Raw genomic sequence first — 23,769 nt, forward strand, 5'->3', positions numbered from 1 at the left:
AGAATGTAGTTGTCAGCAAAAAATTGACCAACATTACATTTTTGGGCGATGGAATGAATAAGACGGTGATTACGTCTAATTGGACCGTAGGAGGCGGCAGTGGATTTACTACAAGCAAAACGACCACTTTAGGTAAAAAAACAGTATCACTATCCAATTTACTTTATTTCCAGTTAATTGGCTGTAATTTTTGCAATTTTTACTAACACATACTTATTTAAAATCTTATATATGTAAAATTTATTTTAATTGTTAAATTTTTAAATGGGTTTTTCCCTTTAAGAAATCTCCTACTTCGCTTTATTTTCAAAAAGAGTCTTCTAGTTTGACAGTTTACATGGTGTCATCACATTAAGTGAATTCTGGAAATCCAGTCGTGTCATCAAGTTTGTGAGCAAATTACCCATGGTATTTTTTACACATAAAAGATCCCAATGTCCTTATTTGTGTTTTTTCTTAAAAGAAAGTCATTTTTAGTAGAAGACAAACAAAACTTGTGGAAAATGAAAACATACTACGAGAAGAGATTGTGAATTCGACCTCCCTCGAGAGAGGGGTTGCTGCTTGGAGCAATAGACATGGTTGCTTTTTCTCCTCCTTTTTACTTGGTTTTTCTTGTTTTGGTGATTAGAGAAGAGAATTTTGGGTGGTGAGAGTGAGAGGATGAGTCCATTTTGGTGGAATGGAAAGATTGGAGAAAGAGAGGATTGGAGTGAGGCAAATGACTAGTGGTTCTACTTTGCTCTTGAGTTTAAGCTCAGAGATATGCGGTCCACATGTCATGGGTTGTGATTTTAAGCCGTTTTCGATACAAGGATTTTATAATCCAGGATCGTAAACTCCTGGATTGTACATTTTCAAGATTGTAAAATCCAGGTTTTAGCTTATAAAATCCAGATTTTGGCTTGTAAGATATCTCTACCCTGTCAAAACATGGCGTAAAATGGTGGGCCCGATCATATGCTTGGATTTGGTGTAGATGATGGGCCATTCATGGTTGTGAAATAGTGGTACCCACCATATGCACGGGTTTGGTTAGAGATCGTGGGGCCTTACCATGTCAAAAACATGACGTGTAAAATGGTAGCCATTCAAAAAATAAAATAAAAATGGTAGCCCCCACCATGCTATACATGGGTGTAAAATGATGGGCCTCACCTTTTCTTTTTGCTCATCAGCCAGGAGTTGATCATCATCGTGCACTTGCTCATCAGTAGGAACTTGATCCACGGCCCGCATCTGATCACCAATCGGGACTTGGTCATCAACATGTGTCTGCTCATTAGCTTGGAACTGGTCATTATCGTGGAGCTGCTCATCTGTGTCAGCTGGGACATCTCTGTGAGATTGGGTGTCACCATAACCAAGATCAGGAACCTCTAGCTCAAGCCTGTCATGGGTCCAGCCGGAATTTGCAACTCTAACGAGAAGGCGGCCAAATGTCTATTGTGTGGACTAAAATGGTTCATTCAATCTAGATCCCAGCCTTTAATCATTTATCATTTTCGAAGACTCTAGAAATGCATTGACATGGGCTGTGTAGACCATGGACCTTAGAGATTCGCGATTTACATCGGGATTGACCCCTGTTGTGTTTCTTAGCAGGGAGGGTATATATACATTTAGTGGAAAGTCTTGCCCAACATGTATGCTCGGAAAGTATCTAAAGATAGGAGATTTTATATGGTGAATGCGCTTGTAGATTGGTGTAGGCAGTACCACCATTGATATTTGATCCAACCGCATCGCACTTTTCAAGGTGCGCATTGACCATATAATTTCTCGTAAAGATATATCCAAACAGGGGATACCTATACAGGGAAAGAGTTGGGTGTCAATCCAAACTCTGAAAATGAAAGTGTGACCTAACTCTAACTTGGAAACCACAATTATCTTCTAACAGGAGAAATAAAAGGCAATTTTCGGGTCCCATCCCAAACGAACATCCTATGCATGATATACTGATCATATAAATGAGCCAGAAGTAGGACTCAATTAATTGTGTAGGAGAATAGTAGCCTTTCTTTTTAGCATTGGCCTTCCAGGAAAACCCAAAAAGTTCCATTTTAAGTACCAATCCTTTTTCTCCCGTAAAAAAACAAAAAAACAAAAACAAGTTTGTTAGAACCAAAAAACAGTTTTGCAATGGAAAATGTCCAAATAAACCCAACAGTATCGTTCAAATAATAATAAAAATAATAAACCCAACAGTGCACCATAGAGAAGAAAAGTTTGAAATTATTCTGTTTTATGGGGAATTCAGATGCAATCCAAGGCTTTCAGTTCCCATTCTACCTTGTATATGGAACGTACCTTAGAGAGTTGGTTTGCTGGGATTTTTTCATAACAATGGCATGAAGGATGCCATCAACATAGAAGTCTACTTTGAAAAGCCTAGGATCTACTGGTCCCGGTAGGTTGAAATAAACTTTGAATGGGCCAGACTCGCAGAGATGCTGTGTTTTCATCTCAAACACTTGGGTCTCTCCAGAAACATCTCTACGAAGGATCCTTTCACACGTTGGTGTCCACCCCCGAAGTTCGACCTTCCCATCACTCCGGACCTCACAACTAAACTGGCCTGCTTAGATGAAAATCAACAGAAATTTGGAATACTAGAAAGAAGGGACTTGCTAAGCAATTTTGCAAAAAGCCCACTTCACGGCTTACTTTTTCAGGAGAGAACAGACACCTAGTGGCAAATTTTGTCTTATTTAATTAATCTAAGGAGGCCGTTCGCCAGAAAAAGTGAGCCACAAAATGGCTTTCTGCGAAACTTCCTAGCAAGTCCATAGAATTAATAGCAAATCTCAGCTATGCGGGTATGTTTTCCAAACATATATTTTCTTAAAGTAAGGCGAATTAAATGTATTGAATTGAAAATATAATGTACATATAAACTTCCATGCATATTAGCACAAACAAAGATGAGCATAAAAAGAAAGGAAAACCAACTTACTGTGATCTTTGGTGACGCCAGGTAAAGCAACCTGAAAAATATAGGCATTTTTACTGATTCCTATGTTCACCAATCCGACTGGGGGTCTAGGTCTCCCCATTTTTGCTGCCCCAGTTAATACGATGGGGGGCATAGGGTGCCACTGCTCCAATTGGATGGTAGAAGAAAGCACTGTGGCGGGTCCAAGTGGGGGTGGCATTGCTGCAAGTGGCATTACCGCAAGTAGGGATGGCACTGGCGTCTCTTCGAGGTGCTTTCTTTTAGAGGAATTTCTGGGCCGAGTGGATGTAGGAGCATTCAATGTATGAATAGAATCTATCGACAAGTCGAACCTAAGTATACGTTAGAGACTTGCAAAAAATGCAACAACTGAAATCCAAAATGGATCAAGAGGAGAGGTAATTGCTAGCATTTCAATGTATGAATAGAATCTATCGACAGGTCGAACCTAAGTATATGTTAGAGAATACCATCAATGGTGTATGGCAATAATCATTAAAACAAATCAACTGTAATCCAACTCGAACCGACGCAATCATAACCAAAAGGATGCTTTCTTTCTAAAATTAGAAAACTCACAACTTCTCTTTAATACATGAAAGGTTATTAAAACAGAAAAAAAGACAATGAAGACTACAACTCAACGGGAATAAACAATTCTACAACTCAGCGGGAATAAATAATTCCTCATCTGTCTATCAAATATCCCTTCTATGAATAAACTAGCAAGACTTTCAAAACATAATACTATAATAAGCCCTTCAGACACGAACAAGAATCCAAACAAAAAAGAACACATGTCAATCACCTTTATAAAAAACATCACTTCCGACCATTATCCCATCCATGAACAACTTATGCAACTTTTCCCAAGACACTCCGTTTTATCAAATAATGAACATCACTTAAGAGCATTATCTACAAGAACACATGTCAATCACCTTTATAAGCTAAGCCTATGTCTATGAATTCCTATTTTTTGTCGTTATGGTATGAAGAATAATGAGATTTTCCGAAACGACTATGATCCACTTCGGAAGATTCTCATTGTCTCATTTTTGTCCACTTCATAAAAGAATCTCAAAAATATTTATGGACCATACCCTTAGAATTCAGAGAATAATATCCTGACAATATGACAAACTAAGGAAAAACAATAAGACCGACACATTTATAAGTTTCAGTGGGGGTAGGTGCATTATGGGGATCTAGGTCTATTTTCAATAAATCAACTTAAGGATATACTTGTAGTTGGCACAAGGCAGATAATAGTGGATCAGAATTATTATAATATCATGCAAACGAGAGAGCAAACGGGCTCAAACTTGAGGAACAATTAGATGTATGAATGGAATTCATAGACAAGTCGAGCCTAAATACATTAGAGAATACCATCAATGATTTATAGACATAATCATTAGAACAAATCAACTCTAACCTCAATAGAACAGCCACAATCACACTCGAAATGATGCTTTCTTTCTAAAATTAGAAAACTCTCAGCTTAATGAATGAAAGATTATTAAAATGGAAATAAAGACAAAATGGATATTACATAAACAAGTCCTCATATGTCTATCAAATACATCATCTATGAATGGCATAAACCAGCAAGAACGTAAAAACATAGTGCTATAGTAAGTCATGCAGACACGAACAAGAATACAAATACGAACAAAAAAAAATTGGAAAAAAAACACACACACACACATAAGACATTTATTCAGAGGAAAGAAAAAAAAACATCAGATCATTCTTTCTAACCCAATCACTTGTCAAAAAAAGTAATCAAATAGAGTAAGAGATAGTATTTGAGTACAATTCTTGACAAGTGATTTGGTTAGAAAGAATGATTGAGGCTTTGTGTCTCAACCTTGAGGTCATAGGTTCCATCCCAGCTTACCAAAAAAAGAATAGTACTCAAATAACCGATGCAATCACGTACTCAAATAAACCATTCAATCACAAACAACCATCCAAAGTCCAAACAAAATAAAGAAATGATAAATAAAATAATAAAAAATGAAGATTTTGAAATGATTGATCCTTATTTCTAACCCATTTAAACACGCTATGCAAACTCAAACAAACATAAAAAAAACAATTACCAAAAAAAAAACCAAATCCTACTAAACATGCGAAAGCTAAAAACCCTAGATTTTGAAATCAAACTAATCAAGACTTCAAAAAACAATATGATATAATAGTAAGAAACTGATCTCGAGATTTTCTCCCTGCAAACTCGAACCAACATAAAAAAAACAAAGAAAACAAATACTATTAAACATGCAACAGGTACAAACCTTATATTTTTAAACAAAACTAATCAAGACTTCCACAAAACATGACATAGTAATAACAAACTGGTCTAGAGATTTTCTCCATAAAAACGAAACAAAGATTTTTCAGCTCTCATAACATGAAACTCAAAGCATCATTCTCATCGCAAGAATATTCGAAACCAAAACTTAATAAAGAGAGAGCATAAAAACTACATAAAAATGAACCTGCGGAACGGCAAAAAGAGCTAAAAAGACAAAAAACGGCAAGTATACCTGCCATAAAATTGTCGATTTCTTGCCGGAATCTGATGACCGGAGGGGAACTATGAAATTTCAGAGGGAAAAGGTCAAATACTCTAAAAAAGAAATAGGAACAAGTATCTCACTCTCCCTCTCTCTCGAACAAAGCTCTCTTTGAAGGTTTTCTGTGTCTAAATATGTTTTTTGGTTCGCTATTTATAGGCCCAAAGAGTCGCGTTTTTCTCTTTTGCAAATCTTTTCGGATTTGCTGTATTGTGAAAAAGTACCAAAATGCACCGACGTATTAAGCTGGCACATTCTGATTACCAAAATGCCCTACATATGCTATTTATCAGGACGTACTACTATTCTTGACCTTTTTTTCTCAATATCTTGGAAGGAAAATGATATCCACAATCCCTTACTTTGATAATGGCATTTCTAACTTTTTCAGTTTACGATAGCTTTTTTGTGAATTATATCAACCTTTAATAATTATTTAACCATCACAAAATCCGTCGCTAAATTAATTTAGCAACGCCAACTATTGTGATAGTTGTTATGTCACTAAAAAAATATAGCCACAGATTTTGTGACTTTGGGACAAATTTTGTCCGTCACCAATGAGTGTATTTCTTGTAGTGATTCAAATATTAGAAAAGGCATGCAACAATGCGCAAGAGAGAGAGAGAGAGAGAGAGGTTTTAGTATTTTGTTAGGTTAAAATATTTTGAAATAAATTAAATAAGACTTAGACATACTTGTTGGTTGACAAGGGAAAGATAAAGGAGATATGAGAGTTGGGATGTAGGGAAATTATAGATGTGGAAAGACTTCTTGGTATGAAAAGTTATTTCAACCAACTACAAGGTAAAAATTATTCCACTTTTTAGGTAGGGTTAAGTCCTAATTGAGTGCCCTACGTTTTGTAGTGGCAAAAATGTAGAAAACAAGACCAGGAGCTCCAATTTTGGAGCAGGAAAATATGGCAATTCGTCTCATTTAGGTATGGTGTCAGACGACTTTGCCCCTAAACATATACATTGCATTATATGCATCATGCGTGCCAACCATTAAATTGGGTCAGATTTCATTTCAGATTTGAAATCTAAATTTACTATTTTGGAAAGAACTATGGCTGGCATAGGATAGACCCGAATCCTTAGTCCAGTATTGACGTGTATATCAAAAGGGAAATGGTATTGGCACCCCTTCTTTTAATTTGGCATTTTCATTAGAGGAATGTTATCAACACAACCTTATTTTGAATTGCCACAATTTCCAAAAGGGAAAAGAAAAACAACAGAAAGTCACTTTTACAATCAATGGTAAAAGGCAATTTGTGGATTCCATAGGCAGGCATAGTAGGATATATGTGTAAAATCAAGATTGTTGATCTTGTAGAACATCATGAGGCAACACAAATGATCTTGGTTGCATTCCGACTGGACATCCTATGCATCAGCTATAGAACTACAAAAATAAATTGTTAATGTTCTCTTGGCAAAACCCTAAATGAGGCTTTTTTTAATCAAGGGTGTACGATCATTTGATCAAGGCATTCTCAGTAGTATCATGTGAAACTTATGATGGCCTTTGGATAAATGTATCCAATAAGGTGGGTTTAGTCGTGCAGGGTTATAAATCTCTAATGAACTTTACCGGATTGTCCATGACACTTTGGGGACTTGGACTTTTAATGTGCAGATATTTGGGATTCTTGGTACTAAGAAGAACTTAAGCAACTATAGAACTTTGAATTCCTATAGGTTTAATATTTGATTTTTGATATTACCAGGTGGGTTATTTGGCCTTACTAATGGATATAAGTAATAGTGTGCATTTGTGAGCCATACAAATGCCTCCAAATAAAGGAGGATTTTAGGCCTAAAAAGACAGATTTCACTTTAAAAGTGATTTTTGCTTTAAAAGAATATACACTTCAAAAATGTTATATGGCTTAAGAATGTATACATACTAAATCTCATCGCTATTAACTCCAAAATACATCAAAGGACATAGACAAATGTAGTTCAATCTCCTATAGACCAACCACGGATAGCCCACAATGACGCCGGAGCTGCCTCAGAAGGATCCTCAAAACGAGCCCACTAGGCCCACCATCCTAGGCCCCAAACTTAAAAGGTCCAAAAATAGAGTTGCAGTCCAAGATTTTGGGGTATCTTGCGCGTCAAAACTGAATTTACTCACAGTTTTTAAAATAGCAAGCCATACATGGTTGGAAATTTCTATGAGTCTACTTTCCAACGCTGCAAACAGTTCGTAAATCGGAGTTCTATGGAGGGAGTTATGGCAATTTTTCTAAGAAGTGTTGAAGGTGCCTACACCATACGAATTTCAACATATTTGGGTTTCTTTTTGCTTATTGTCCAGGCCATTCCACTAAACATTTTTTTTTGCTATGATTTATGTTAATTTTGAATTTATATGTATGCCCTATCAAGTCCCAAAGACTTCCATTAAGTTTAGTTAAATAGCCTTAAAAGCTAGTCAAAGTAATGTTAGTTTTCCTCTCCATTTTCTCTTGGAACTTCTGTTGTCAAGCTAGAAAATATTGTTCAAACCTTTGGAAATGGATTCCTTTGGGTGGCGAGCTATTTCTGTTAGAGTATATGCCCTGAAACGCCAGTAGAATGACATTTATTAATCAATAAAGATTTATTCCATGACATGAATGGGTAATTATATTAATGAATGTGAGTGATTGGCTTGTTTATTAACACATGTTCGTCCTTAGGTAGCATAGTAGAAATGCCATGGTCAAAGGATTCACAGATCCAAGGGAGCAAGGAGATATGTCATCTCGGTTCTATGCAAGCCTTAATAGTTCCTAGTTGGGAAAGAGACTGGACATCTCTTTTTGTATACAACTAGCACCAGTCTTGCCTACATGCACGTGTCGTGAGGTGACTTATCTCAGTTATCTGGGTAGTGGACCTAAGCAAGAAGAGTGGGTGCGACGATTGGATCGCGCAGCCGAACCAGATCAAATAAAGAACAACTTGTGGACAAACAAGAGAGTATAAAGTTGTTCTTCTAGATATGACCCATCACATGTCCTTAGACCTGAGGGATCCTATCGTTCTGTCAGCTCGTTTTAGGGTCTTAGTCTATCTCATAGTGATTCTAGTTTAGAGTCACATTCGGATAGAGCTATATCCTAGACAAACACTTGAGACCAATAGTAATACTCAACAAGGGATTCTTCACCCTAAAATTTAGGGATTAACATCTACAATTTTGTCAGAGCGGTAGGCCTATTAAATAGCATGGCCAGGCGGATTTGATAAAAGGTTTATCAGAATGTTTTATGAAACATTGAAAATGTTTTCAAAGGATTTTACAAATGCATTTGGAGGCTGAACACTGCTTGCCTAAAATGTTATACCAAGAGTGGGCCAAGGGGGTAAAAGATGTCCACCCCCCGTATGACTTAACTCAATAGATGTAGTCAAGAAGAAAGGATTTGCACATACAAGATGTGATTAGGGTAAGATGATTTGACCGTCATCTTCAGAGTTACGTCTCGTTAGAGGCCATTGACCTAATGCGAGTGTAGGTTGATTTTAGCAAAGTGCGTTTATGATGGTGCGGTTTTGCCATGAACGCGCTTTGCTGAAACCAACCAATAGGAGCATCCTTGTAGCTGATTTTTGCAAGGGCACCCTTCATTCTATCACTCCTCAAAGAAAACAAGTAGTTATCACAAACGGGAAGTATTTTAGTTTTGTTATTTTCAATTTATCAGAATTGTACTGAAATTTATATTATCATTAAAATAACAATCTTTCTCTTAGGCCTGTTTCGATTGCAAACAAAATAATTCTAATGGAAATATTTTTCTTTCCACAATTTAGGGGAAATATTGTAATCCTGGTTAATTTAGAGGGATATCATCATAAATTGAAGGTCCCTATGGGTAAAAATTGAATAGGATTTGTTCAACTTATCTTTATTGGTGTTAAGAAAGTAAGAAATTTTAGGATTTTTTCCCTTTCAAAACTATTGAAGAAAATTCCAGCAATCCAAACAGGGCACCTTTGCATTTTCCATCTTGCATGTAGAAAGTTAAACATAAGGCTGTTCATTATTCAGTTATAACCGAAATAATCGACCGGTTGGTTATTTCTGCTCGGTTATGCAGTGTATCAATTCGGTTTCGGTTATGCAATTTACATTTTTCAGATTTTCGGTTTCGGTTTCTGTAAAAAAAAATTCAGTTTAACCAAACAACCGAAGTAGAGATGTGGGTGCGAATTATCCTATACACGGGGTGCGAATGATCATCAGGTTCTAATGCAATATTAGCATATTAAGTTTGGTTTTAGATTCATGAACAGTAGAGAAGACTAGAGAGAGGTGGTTTCTATGGAACAATAGACAATCTAGTTAGTCACCCTATAAATTCCTAAAGGGTCTGTTCACTGTGAGGATAGAAAGCTGGGCTTCATTTTATCCTTGGATAGATATCTTTCAGGTAAGTTTAGGTAGTACCTTAGCTTTTCTCTCTCTAATTCCTAGTCGAGATGTTTGTATTGATAAACCTGAAAATTTATATTGTGAGGAGAGGTTGGTTTTTGCTGTCCGGACTTGTTCCTGACCAGGAGTGCGCTCCCGGTCTTTGCGTAGACGAGCCGTGGCGAACCGAGCAGTGAGTACCCTAGTTTTAGTGAACTGGGTTTCCAAGTAGTGCAAGGAGATCTGCAAAAGAGTTTCTATCATTCACATTCAACATATATTTACAAAGTCGCTTTCACGCTGGGTGGTCTACTATTGATAGTATTTTCGGAGGTTCTTTGAGTTCTAGGCATGGGGTAATAGGTGCTCCGCCAGCGTCTCCAGCTTATAACTCCCGGGCGAATAACCTCTTTCACTCGGTACGGCTCCTCCCACGTCGGGGAGAGTTTTCCAACCTTCTTCGGTTGGGAGATAACAGCTTTCCTTAGGACTAGATCCCCTGCTCGGAATTCTCTGGGGCGTATCTTCAAATCATGTTAGTTAGGCACTTTCTGCTTATAGGCGGCGAGCCTGATTCAGGACTCTTCCCGGGCTTCTTCTAGTAAGTCGAGATTTGCACGGAGCCCATCTCCATTGAGTTGCTCGTTGAAGTTGGTGACTCGACGGGTATTACGGCCTCCTTCCCAAAGGACAAGTTGAATGGTGACTCCCCCATTGATGTGCGCGGGGTGGTACGATACGCCCACAGGACATGATAAAGTTCATCTGCCCATCGGCCAGCCTTCTCGTCCAGCGTCTTTTTAATTCCCTGAAGCAGGATTCTGTTCGTTTCTTCTGTCTGCCCATTCGTCTCAGGGTGCGCCACTGAAGTAAATCTCTGTTCGATCTTCAAGTCAGAGCAGAATTTTCGGAAGTTTCGGCAGTCGAATTGTCTACCGTTGTCTGTTATCAAGACGCGGGGGATCCCGAACCTGCAAACAACCGACTTCCAAAAGAAGTTCTGCACGTTTTGCTCTGTGATCAGGGCTAGAGGTTCGGCCTCCACCCACTTGGTGAAATAGTCGATGGCCACTACTACGAACGCGCGCCTTCCAGAGGCTGGTGGAAAGGGGCCCAAGATGTCCATCCCCATACTGCGAAGGGGAGTGGGCTGATGATCGGGGCCATGGACACAACTGGTTGGTGGATGGTGGGAGAGAACTTTTGGCATCTCTCGCACTTCTTGACCAGGCTCAGTGCGTCTTGTCTTAAAGTGGGCCAGTACAGGCCTCTCAGCAGCACTTTGATTGCCAGAGCCTTGCCCCCTAGGTGTTCCCCACAAATCCCTTCGTGCGTCTCTTGTAGGGCGTACGCAGCGTTGCTGGGCCGGAGGCACTTTAGGTATGGGAGGGTGTAAGACCTTTTGTACAGGCTCTCACCATCGAGGGAAAACCGGGCTGCTCTCTGTATCACTTTGCGGGCTTCCTTCTTGGCTTCGGGAAGCTTCCCGCTACCTAGGTATTCAATGATTTCGTCCATCCAACAGGACTCGTGCTCCATCTGCATCACTTCGGTGGCCTCATTTTCGATACTGGATTTCTGTAGAAACTCCATACATATACTCCCGAGAGTGGTGTATCCGGATGCGGCCAGCTTAGACAGCACATCTGCTTTTGTGTTTTCTGTTTTGGGGATTCTGATGACCTCAAAACTTTTGAACTTACTGGCTAACTGGCGGACCTTGGAGAGGTATTTGATCATACGTTCGTCGCGAGCCTCATAGACCCCTTGAATCTGGTTTGCAACCAACTGGGAGTCACAGTATGCTTTCAGCCTTTGGGCACTGGTCTGGACTACGAGATTCATTCCGGCGAGGAGGGCTTCATATTCTGCCTCATTGTTGGACGCGCGGAATCCGAACCTTAGGGCGTAATCTAAAGTGAAGTTGTTAGGCCCGGTGAGAATCAAACCGGCTCCACAGCCACCCTTGTTCGAAGATCCGTTCACGTACACTTCCCAGAGTGGCTCGGTGGTTGATGGATCATGTTCTGCTGGTACGGGGACGAATTTTGCTTTAGTCCCATCTTCTGTTCGCTCCTCAGTTGTGGTTTCCTTCTCCACAGCCGGGGTTTGGACAATTTCAGGTTCAGTGCTCTGCTGGGGGATGGTGCATTCAGCCACGAAGTCTGCCAGCACCTGAGCCTTTATCGCTGGTCTAGGCATGTACTGGATATCGAATTCGCTCAGCTCCACGACCCATTTCACGAGTCGTTCTGAGGTGTCCGACCTATGGAGGACTTGCCTGAGCGGCTGATCGGTTAGGGCCTTTATTGTGTGGGCTTGAAAATACGGCCTCAATCTCCTGGCTGCCATGATCAGGGCGTAGGCCAATTTCTCGACCAGCTGGTACCTGATCTCGGCATCATGCAGGACCTTGCTGACATAGTAGACCGGTTTTTGTTGGTTGTGCTCTTCAAGAACTAGGACGAATGCTAGAGCCATGGGGCTCACGGACAGGTATAGGAGCAGCTCCTCCCCCATTTCCGGCTTTCTCAGCAGCGGTGGAGAGGACAAGTACTGCTTCAACTCTTCGAATGCGGTCTGGCACTCAGCTGTCCAGGGTGTAGTCTTGATTCCTTTAACGGCGTTGAAGAAAGGCAGGCATCTCTCTGCGGACTTCGAGATGAAGCGCCCGAGTGCGGCCACCATTCCCGTTAGCCGTTGCACTTCTCTGGTGGTCTTCGGTGGAGTGAGCTCCACCACGGCCTTGATCTTCTCTGGATTGGCCTCTATCCCTCTTTGGCTTACCATAAACCCCAAGAACTTTCCCGAGCTGACGCCGAAAGTGCACTTGGTGGGGTTAAGTTTCATATTATGCTCTCTTAGGACTTGGAATGTTTCTCTCAAGTCGGATACATGATCTTGCGCACTTTGGCTTTTGACCAGCATATCATCTACGTAGACTTTCATGTTACGGCCGATCTGATTCTGGAAGAGCTTGTTCACGAGCCTCTGATACGTGGCCCCGGCATTTTTTAGGCCGAAGGGCATGACACGGTAACAGTACGTCCCCTGATCCGTTACAAAGGAAGTCTTCCAATATATCTGACTCATACATTCTGATCTGGTTGTACCCAGAGAAGGCGTCCATGAAACTCAGTAATTCGTGACCTGCGGTGGCATCAATGAGCTGATCGATTTTTGGGAGCGGATAGCTGTCCTTGGGACAGGCTTTGTTCAGATCAGTGAAATCAACGCAGGTCCTCCACTTTCCATTTGTCTTCTTCACCAGGACCACATTTGCCAGCCAGTCCGGGTATTGGATTTCTCGAATGAAGTCAGCCCTAAGAGCCTCTCCACTTCTTCTTTTATCGCCTGCCGCCTTTCAAGGGCGAAATGTCTTCTTTTCTGTTTCACCGGCCTGCAGGTTGGGTCAACACCAAGTCTGTGCGTGCTGACCTCCGGGTCTATGCCGGGCATGTCAACGGGAGCCCATGCAAAGACGTCTGCATTGTCTTGAAGAAACTGGGTGAGGCTGTGCCGGGTGCTGCTGCCTAGAGAGGAGCCGATCTGAACGACTTTCTCATTATCGCCTTTGTACAGAGGGATGCAGATGAGGTCTTCGGCGGGCTGAGTCCCCTGGGCTTCGTCCCTCAGATCGAGTAGCTCAATCGGCAGCGATTCCACCGCGTTTTTGTCCTTGAGCGCCATGGCATAGCACTCCCTGGACTGTGGTTGGTCTCCCCGGACTTCTCCCACGCCGTTTGGCGTTATGAATTTCATTTTTTGGTGATACGCTGAAGCGACTGCGCAGATTAAGTTCTGGCCGGGTCGCCCCAAGATAGCGTTATAGACCGAAGTGGCCCTCACTACCAGGAAGTTGACCATCGCGAAAGCTTGACAGGGCGGCTCTCCGACGAGGACTAGGAGTTCAATCTGGCCTGCCACTTTCACGACCTCCCCTGAGAAACCGAACAGATCGTAGTTTGCCGGCCTCAAACGGTCGTCTCCGATCATCATTTTCTCGAAAGCATGATAGTAAAGGATATCGGCCAATGCTCTGCAAAGGAAGCCATCGGACGCGCCGTGGAGGAGCATCATCGTTCTGAACGTCTCCAAATGGTCCACAGGGTCAGTGGTCCCCTCATATTGCGGGACGGTTGGCATTTTAAACCCTGTGGGCGCCGGGGCGTTCATAACATCGTCGGTGAATGACGTTCTGCTTGACAACGCCCGCGCAGCAGGCCGGCTCTGATCTTTTGCCAGTTCTTCTATACGGTGGTCCATTTCTTCTATCCTTCGTAGCATCGGATCAGCTCTATGGTCTGGGCGGTTCAGCGACCTGTTTCTCTCCACTGACGGGCTCGCCGCAGAGCCGGACTGACTTTCCGGACTCCTTCGACGAGGCCGGGATTTTTCTTGTTGTGCGTGGTCTTCATGGGCTCGGTGCTTTTGTGCAGAGTGAGACCGCGACATCCGGCGGTGGTGAGGCTCTGTATGGGCATGCCTGGCTCTGGAGTGATGGACTTGTCTTGAGTGGTGAGTCCGGTCTTCACCGTGGTGCGCTGACTCTCCCCTATGGATATTCGACCTTTCCTGTACAGGTCGTGGAGCTTCTGGAGGATGTTGGGGAGGCGCTTGGATTAGTTGTTGGTATTGACCGACAAGAGCCGTCATCTGTTGAAAGAGAGCTTGAACTTGATCCGGAGTGGGCGTGGGATTGAGGTGTTTCGAACGAGCCGGGCTATGTTCTGCTGTAGCAGAAGTAGCCACCACCTGTGAGGCGATTCACTTACTCCGGGTCCTGCGAGGTAGCACGGCTTGAGTAGTTCGTGCAGTTGGTACCCGAGCATTCCTCCGTCCTGCCATTTTATAAGGGGATTTGAACAACTTTTAGTTCGCGGTCCTACGGATGGCGCCAATCTGTTAGGCCAAAAATCGATAACAGATACGGCAGTGATCTAAGGGCTGAGTTGGAGGACCCGAGGAGCCGAAATGAAGGAGCTGAGTCCTGCACAAGAGCAAACGAGGTCAGAAGACAAACCCGGAGTCGTTACTCCGGACAGGCCCTTCGACACTCAAGTCAGTATGAGCAGGAGTGCAGAGCGAGTTTTTAAGAGTTGGTTGAGAAGTTATTACCTTTTGGTCTGAGCCCTGAAAGGCTTTTTATAGAGGGAAACCTGGGGTGGTTGGATTACCTGCCCCAGGACAGGTGTCGGCCTCTTACAGGTTTAAGTTTTCCTACCCTTAGGTTATCATCCTCAGACGGATGGTCAGACCGAAAGGGTTAACCAGATTGTGGAGGACCTATTGAGAGCCTGTATTCTCGTCTTTGGGGGAGACTGGGAGCGACACTTGCCCCTAGTCGAATTTGCATATAATAACAGCTATCAGCAGAGTATTTAAATGGCTCCTTTCGAGACTCTTTATGGTCGTGCTTGCAGATCCCCGTTGTGCTGGGTTGAAGTTGGTGAGAGGCAGTTGCTTGGGCCGAAATTGGTGGAAGAAACTTCTGAGAAAGTAACCTTGATCAGAGAGAGGTTAAAGGCAGCTCAGAGTAGGCAGAAGAGCTATGCCGATCAACGGCGTAGAGAGCTCGAGTTCGCTGAGGGAGATATGGTTTTTGTTAAAATCTCACCATTCAAAGCGGTTATGCGGTTCGGCAGGAAGGGTAAGTTGAGCCCTCATTACATCGGGCCTTATCGCATCTCTAAGCGAGTTGGATCTCGAGCTTATGAGTTGGAATTACCTCCAAACCTTGATCGGATGCATAACGTATTTCATGTATCCATGCTCCGTCTATATCATCCCGACTCTTCTCATGTGCTAGAGGAGGACGAGGTGGAGCTTCAGGGTGATTGGTCCTTTTCGGAAGGGCCTGTGCGCATTCTGGAACGCAAGGAGAGAGTTTTGCAGAACAAGTCGATTCCCCTTGTCAGAGTACTTTGGCGTCACCATGGCGTCGAGGAGGCTACTTGGGAGCGAGAATCTGATATCCAGAAAAATTTTCCAGAGTTATTTGGAGGTACGCCTTTAGTTATTTAGTGATACCGTGTATGTTTGAAATCATTGCTAAGTAGTACCATATCAAGATTTATTGTGTAACCCTTTATGTAATTACTTTTATCAAAGAGTTGAGAGAGGAATTTCGGGGATGAAATTCTTTTAAAGGGGGTAGAATGTAACGACTACCCTCATTAAATCTATAAAATTATTTTAAAAAACTGTAAATTCTAGACCATTGAATCAAAATTTAGGGTCGAGATTATCGATTTGTTTCATCCTTCCTTGATTATCTTGGATCAAACGAGTTGAAAATCAAGGGCCCTAATTTAATTCAATAAATATATAAAATGGCTACTAATTATAGGATTTTCCTTGGAAATTCTAGTACATGGAGAAACAAGTTAAAAGAAGAATAAATAGCAAGTAAGAGAGTTCCACTTTTCCTCTTGTGGGAAAAACGTGTGAACTTTCCTTTTTTTTAAATCCATTTTTATAGTAGGTCTTGCTATTAAATTGATCTAACGTTCATAAAGCCATTCAATATTCATAATTAAGGGAAGTAATTAGGGTCATTTGATGACTAAATTAAGAAGGCTAGTAACGTTAAAAAGGAAAAACGGTTGGAAATTATGAAGAAGGAAATCACGATCTCAAAATTTCAGAGAAGAATGGGCAAAAATGAAGATTTCTTTATGGATCGTATTTATTTTGTGGTAACACCCATCCTTGCTTAGAAAAAAACTTAAAAATCCCACCCAAATCAGTTACATACCTTATTGTTAAGATCAAAATCAAGAGAAGAAAAGGGGAAAGAATACAGTGAGAGAGAGAGGAAGAAAAGAGAGGCTCGGACGGTTCTTGGCCGGGAAACCCATCGTGCTTTTTCGTCTTCCCCATTCACCACAGCCGAGAGGTATGCTTCTTTTGAGTTTTACTTGAAATCCCATGGCAACTTCTTCATCAAACTTTTGGAAGCCATAGAATTTCATCCCCAACCGTGTATGCAATGGAACCCTTTTTGTGTATTTCTTCAAACCCATTTCACTTCCACGATTTTGCCATGCCCAAATCTCAAGCTCCAAAAACCTGCACAAACCGACACCCACGTTAAAAGAAATAAATTAAGGATGCTGCAAACCAAGAAAGCAAGATGCAAAAAGAGGAAAATAAATAAAGTGATTTATACATTACCCATTCCATTTTCGATTTCTCCATGCTCAATCTCACGATTCCATCACCTGCAAAACCCACATCTACGTTTAAAAAATTAGGGTTCCCTTGAGTCTAAATCTGGAAAGGACACAATGCATATGTATGCGTATAAATGTTCTTTTGAATGGTAATACGTATAAACTAATGTATACGTGAAAATTTATGTATAATAACTAAATAGACATGGTACAGTTTTGATGTATAAATTAGTGTATATAAGAACTGGGCAGACATGGTACTTAAATATGTAGTATGTGATTTTCTCAATCTTGTGGATATATATTCTATGTATAATCCTCCTCAAATCCTTAAAAACGTCACTTGTATCAACTAAATACTTGAATAACAGTTGACCCTAACAAATAATAATCATAGGTTCCTCTTGTAATTGATTTTATACTCCGATTAACAGTTGGGTGTATCTTTAATAGAAATCAAAAATTTCATCTGTAGGCTAATAAGTAAATACCGAATGCTTTTCTAAGAATTAATAAAATATGTCCACTTAAAAAAAATGAGTAAATCCGTATATTAGATAAATTACAACTGTTGATCATATCTAAATAGATGTAAGTGTTTTCGCATGTAAACTAAGACAGGAATTGGCCGTCTTTGTTGGACATACAGGCCCTTTGAGTGAAATTTTGAATATGCCAGTGAAATCTTAGTATATGTATCTCATCCTTGCCAGGTTATCAATCTTCCCACCTCCTCTAGGGGGCTCGTCAATTTCTTATCCACAAATCTAACTTGAAGGCAGGTGACAGCTAGACCTTGCTTTGTAATGGTTTCCAATATAATTTGTCTATGCAATGTAACTCTACTTATAAAATTGTCTTACCGATACCTGCTTAGTTTAATTATACTTGCTTGCCTGGAATAAAATGAAATGAGATGAAAAATAAATTGTTCTAAACCTTATGCGAAAGAATGTAGGAAAAGAGACAAAGGTAATGTACTGTAAAATCCCTAATTTGCATATCATACATAGGGGAGAGTGAAGGGGAAATTAAGGGTGTGGTGGTATCATCCTGGGACCTAAGGTCCAAAGGCCAACTCGAGAAGCGTGCACAGCCTTTCGTTGGCAAACCATCCAAAGGGATAGTATCCGAAATGGCTCGGCATTAAATGCGAGACCGAAATCCGAGTCCATAACGCCACTACCTTTAGACAGGGGTAGTGGGTAGTCGTGCGGCAAGGACACTGGGAAAAAAAATGAGAAAGTCAGAAAAGAACTGACAGTAAAGTAAACTGGGGAAAAGCCGGATGTACCTAGGGAATGTGCTGTCTCAATTTACATAATCATTGCATACATAGTATAAACTTGAATCATTGTCACTCTTTTATTTATATTGCCATGAATAGTGTAATTCCTTTCCAGTCTTTATTATAGTTACTATATATTGCTGAGGATCTGGATTATATTGCCTGCACTTTTTATATTGTCTCTCTTACTCTGCTCGGTCTCTGGAGGACCCTGCTCTAACGTTGTTTCCTCCACCACAGGGGTTGAGGCGTTAGATGGCGGAGCATTTGCAAATGAATGAACCATGGGATAAGGGACTGTGTGATCAAAGAGTTCGCTTCTGGGATTTTTGCACTCTGACGTCTTGCGTCATTTGCCATTTTTATTTTGTCAAGACTTTCTTTAGTTTGGACTTTGGTGATTTAAAACTTTACTTTTCTTTTGAAGTATGAATATTGAAATTGTTATGGTAAGACTTATTTAATTTGGAATAAGATTTTGTTGTGGTTGTTGTTTATCAAAAAAATAAAAAATAATATATTTCTATGATTTTTACTTTGTTCTTTTGCTCGTAGCGACTTGACGGAATCGGGTCGTTACAGATATGGAATAGATTTTTGGGCACAACCTATCTATAGGAGGGTATGCAAGTAATCTTTATTTTTTATCTACTACTTTATTGTTCAATAAGTGGTTTATATAATATAGATGTGTATTGTAATATAAATAATATCCCTACAAGAAGAAGAAAATTAAACTGGGGTCCTCATATTTAGATGTCGTTCATTTGTAGGTTGGCCGTGCCCCAAAAAATATTCTCCAAGAGTTGATACAAAGCCTCAAAGTTAAAAAAAAATGACAACGTTAAAATCGTCCACATAAAACCCTTAACAAATAAAGGGCTTAAATCATCCTATGGTCAAAATTTTTGGGGCACGACCTATCTACAACAAGAGTATGCAAGTAATTTTTATTTTTTATATAAAACATTAACGTTTTATAAGTGATGATATTATATGTGCATGAGTATGTATTTCGATGAGAATACATGGAGTCTCACAAACAAGGTGGGTGAGAGCAAATCAAATATAAGGAGACTCAGGCAGCTGAGGTAAACATAATTCATTTTATATCAAAATTTATGACATCCAGAGAAGTTTCACTTATTATGTGGATCCTGATTCTTGGCAATGGAGAAAAAGTGTTTGAACAAGCCTGAACGAAGACCCTTTTGGAGAACTTATGCATGATTGTGTAGTATGTATGTATGTACTTGTTTGTCGGGCTCATGTATGTTTGTTCTATGAGTCACAACTTATCTAACAATTGTGGGACCCGATCCCGCGAGAGGGTGGGGCGTGAGCCTCCACGCTCTCTCTTGGTCTCTCGTACCCATGCGATTGGCGTGCGCATTTTAATTCATCTTTTATGTGAACTTGGGATCACTAAGGCAATCCGAATTCCACACAAAAGAGACTGACAGAGTCGCCACCTAGATGTGAGATCTAGGACTTGTAAGTAACCAGAAATCTAGACTCGCTACCTGGTTGCAAGAATGGAAGGTATGGGGATTTATCCACCACATGCACCATTCCTGCCCGATAATCGGTCTTCAATTCCAAAAGCTAACTCTTTTAAATTTATTTTAAATGGCTCATTCAACTCTCTATTAATGTGCTAACTACGGGACATGCATCCTATGATCTAATTTCAATGTGAATCCTAGATGTGTATCTTGATTTCTTAATTGGTTTGAATTCAATCTAAGTGAAAGTTCTCCTAAAATTCTAATTTCATGGAAAATCCTAAGTGATTTAATTAAGCATTTACAAGAAAATTAATATACAAAACCCCACAATTTGTTGTTGAGCCGACTCGCGGTTGGTATGCCATCAGACATCCAAGCTGCCTACGTACCCAAGCCTCACTGGGATCAGAGTCGACGTAGTTCGGTGCACCTAAGCTAAGCTACTTATGCCTAACTCAACTAAGACACCGACCTAGACGGGATTGACTGTTTCAACAGTTTTAAGAGAAGTTATTTAATTCAAGTAGAGGATTTTATTATCCTAGGATTTCATCTAAGATGCTATATGATTCTTATCTAAATGCAAGTTGTTCCTTAGACTAATGCAGGTTAGCCTACATCCTAGTTTACTAGGCTTGTCCTAGGAAAAGATTGGGTGACTAGTGTAACTAGACCTAGGGTACGGTTGCTATTCATAGCAAACGTCCGTGATGAGGCTGGACTCCTAACTCTAGGACTCCCTAAAACTTAAGACTCCCTAAAACCTAGGACACGACCTGACACCAATGTTCCTAAATTGGGCTCTAATGGTTCTTATGACGGAAACCATAATCCAATGGTTCCAAAAGACTCGAGACAAATCGATTCAAGTTCTTGAAGTTAATGAATTTCAGATTTCAGGGATTTTCAGTTTCTGGACATTTAAGGATTACCAATGGTTCTAGGGTTCACCAATTTCGGCCCAGAATAACATCCAAGGAAGGGGATCGTGCGCTCTTTCCTTGTGCAATTTAATACTTAGGTTATAGCATCTTATTGCCTGGCATATCTCAGGATTTTCGTGGACAGTAACCTCGGAGCCAACAACATGCTATAGCTTAAATATTCAAATTGTCAAAGATCGGTTGCAATTTGGATACGATTATGGATGCACTGGCCATTTTTCCAGAAAAATATAAAGATCCTAAGATTTCTGTTTCAATGGATTAAGGAGTTAATATGTGACAGAGATTTAAGGTTCTTTAGAGATTTTCAGATGATTTTCAATTAATTTCGGATTTTCAATGAATTTTATCAATTTTAAACGTATGAGTGATTTTACAAGTGAAACTGTAGCAAACGAATTCAAAATGAGTTGAAACTTCTACAGCAGCAAGATATGATGAAATGTAGCTTATTGGAAGAGTTTTGCAGATTTTTACATTAAGCTCATATTTAATTTCGAATTAACGATTAATTGATCAGATTACAAAAATAACACAGAAACTACTACAAATAGGAATCTAAATTCATTGAAATTTCTACAGTAACCAGATATAAGTAAAAGTAGCATTCTGTGAGATTTTCATAAATTTTGAAAATCATTTATTATCAGTTTCGGATTTTTTAATGTTCAGAGAAGATTATGAATTAACAATACATCCCATATGAAACAAGATCTAAATCACTTGAAAATTTTACAGAAACTAGAAATATGAAATATAAGACTACTGTAAAAATTTTGGGAATTTTATCTGTGATCTGTGTCTGTAAACATTCTCCCAAAATCTGATAATTTTCAAAGAAAGCATAAAATAATACATCAAACCGATTCCAAAAATTCTCAAAAATTCATGGTAGAATGTATCAGCATTATATTATTTTCCTACGAAATTTCATTAATTTTAGAATTCATTTAGTATATATTTTATTTTTCTTCGTCGAAAAGATATTTTTGAAGAGTTTTCTATTTTTAAAACACGATTTTCGAGAAAATTACGATTCCGGAAAACGTCCTCCAACCTTGTTCTGATGTGGTGAACACAAGAAAATTTTTAAATTCCAAAAAATAGATCATCCTGAGATGGCTATTTTTTTCGAATTTCGTAATTACTTAGCCAATATTTTAAATAAAATACCACTCTTCACTCAAATTCTAAAAAACCGTTGATCTAATGTCCGATCCAATCCGATAGTTATTTTACTCTATTTAAGTAGAACATTGTATTAAATTTTGGGATGAAACGGATTTGAAACACTCATGGAGATCATGATTTTGAGCATACACATTTAATATTACATTAAATTCATTTAAATGCTTAAAAATCATGCCAAAATCCGAAAATATACCAAATCATCTGAGAAAAATCTGAGAATAGTGTACTAACCTGTAGGCGAGATCTCTGCCGAGTCAAAGAGCCGAAAAATCCGAAAATCCCGCCGCCGCACGATCCGCTTCCGCTTTCTTTCTCTTTTTCTTTGTTTTTTTTTTCTTTTATATTTCTTTTTTTCTGTTGATGGGTAACGAGAGAGAGAAAGATGGGGAGACAGATAGGTAGAGAGAATAGTAGAGTGATAGAAGGGGATGTAATAAGAGAAACTAAGATTGAGATATAGATAGAGAGAGAGAATAATAGAGATAGTGAGAAACACAGAGGGAGAGAACAGGGATACAGAGAGTTCGAGAGTGATCGAGAACAAAGAGATGCTCTCTTTTTCTAGAGAAGATGATGAGTGATAGATGAGAGACACAAATAGAGTTTGACAGATAAAGAGTTGAGAGATAACAGCAGAGAGAGAGCTAGAGATCGAGAGAAATGAGAGTGGGAAAAACCGGAGGGTGGTGGGAAGTTGAAGAAAGAAAAAGAAACAGAGGGTGGTGTAAGGAGCAAAACAGATCGTGGATAGAGAGAAAGAGAGAGAGAGAGAGAGAGAGAGAGAGACCGAAAAACAGAGTATTGCTGTTTTTCACGGTTTTTTTTTTAAAAAAAAAAAAAACGAGAAAACCAAGAGAGAGAGCTTGAGGAGATAGAGAGATTGAGATTGGAATTGAGAGAGTGAGAGAGTGAGAGAGTTTGATAGTGAGGGAGGGAGAGTAAAAAAAACAGAGGGATAGAGGGGGGAGCAGAAAAACAGAGGGTGTATGGAGAAGAGGAAAAACCGAGAGTGAGACACTCTGTTTTTGGTTCTATATCGAACCAGAGAGAGACGAGAGGGAGGTTGAGTGGGGGAGAGGAAGATAGAATGTCGGCTGGTGTTGGGAAGAAAACCGAGCCACCTCTTTTGCTCTCTCTTTTTTTCTTCTATCTCTCCCTTGAAAGAAACAGAGCGTGCCTTCTGCTATCCCTTCTCCTCCTCTTTTCCCACCAATAATCCCTTTGCCTTATCAAAAAAGTCTCTTTCCCTCATTCCCTGCTTGCCCAAAATACTACCCTTTTTTTTCTTGCCTATACGGCATTCATTCTTTATATATTTTCGGTGATGCTATTGACAAAGGAAGTTTTCTTTTTTTGGCTGCCACTCATGCATAGCAATATTGTATTGCTTATGGGTAATTCCTTATCAGTCGAGGGATTTTTCTTTCCCACGATTATTCTCTTCTATTTTAATACAATGGCTGCTTTTGATCTTTTTCGAATGACAAAATTACCCTCCTTTCCACATTCGTCCAAAGCTCCCCTGATTGATTTCCATAGGACCACCCGAACCGTCCAATTAATTACACGTCGCAACTGACCACCATAGGACAATCCGAAATGTCCATTAATGGGCCACGATGCAAACGGGCTGTGTCTCCGAACATCTTCTATAGGATGATCCTAGCTATTCAATTGATGGGCCACAACAAGAATGGGTCGCC

The sequence above is a fragment of the Tasmannia lanceolata genome, unplaced genomic scaffold, assembly GCF_043159265.1.
Source record: "Tasmannia lanceolata isolate RefF3 unplaced genomic scaffold, GAP_Taslan_0.1 ptg000012l, whole genome shotgun sequence".
Classification (NCBI taxonomy): domain Eukaryota; kingdom Viridiplantae; phylum Streptophyta; class Magnoliopsida; order Canellales; family Winteraceae; genus Tasmannia; species Tasmannia lanceolata.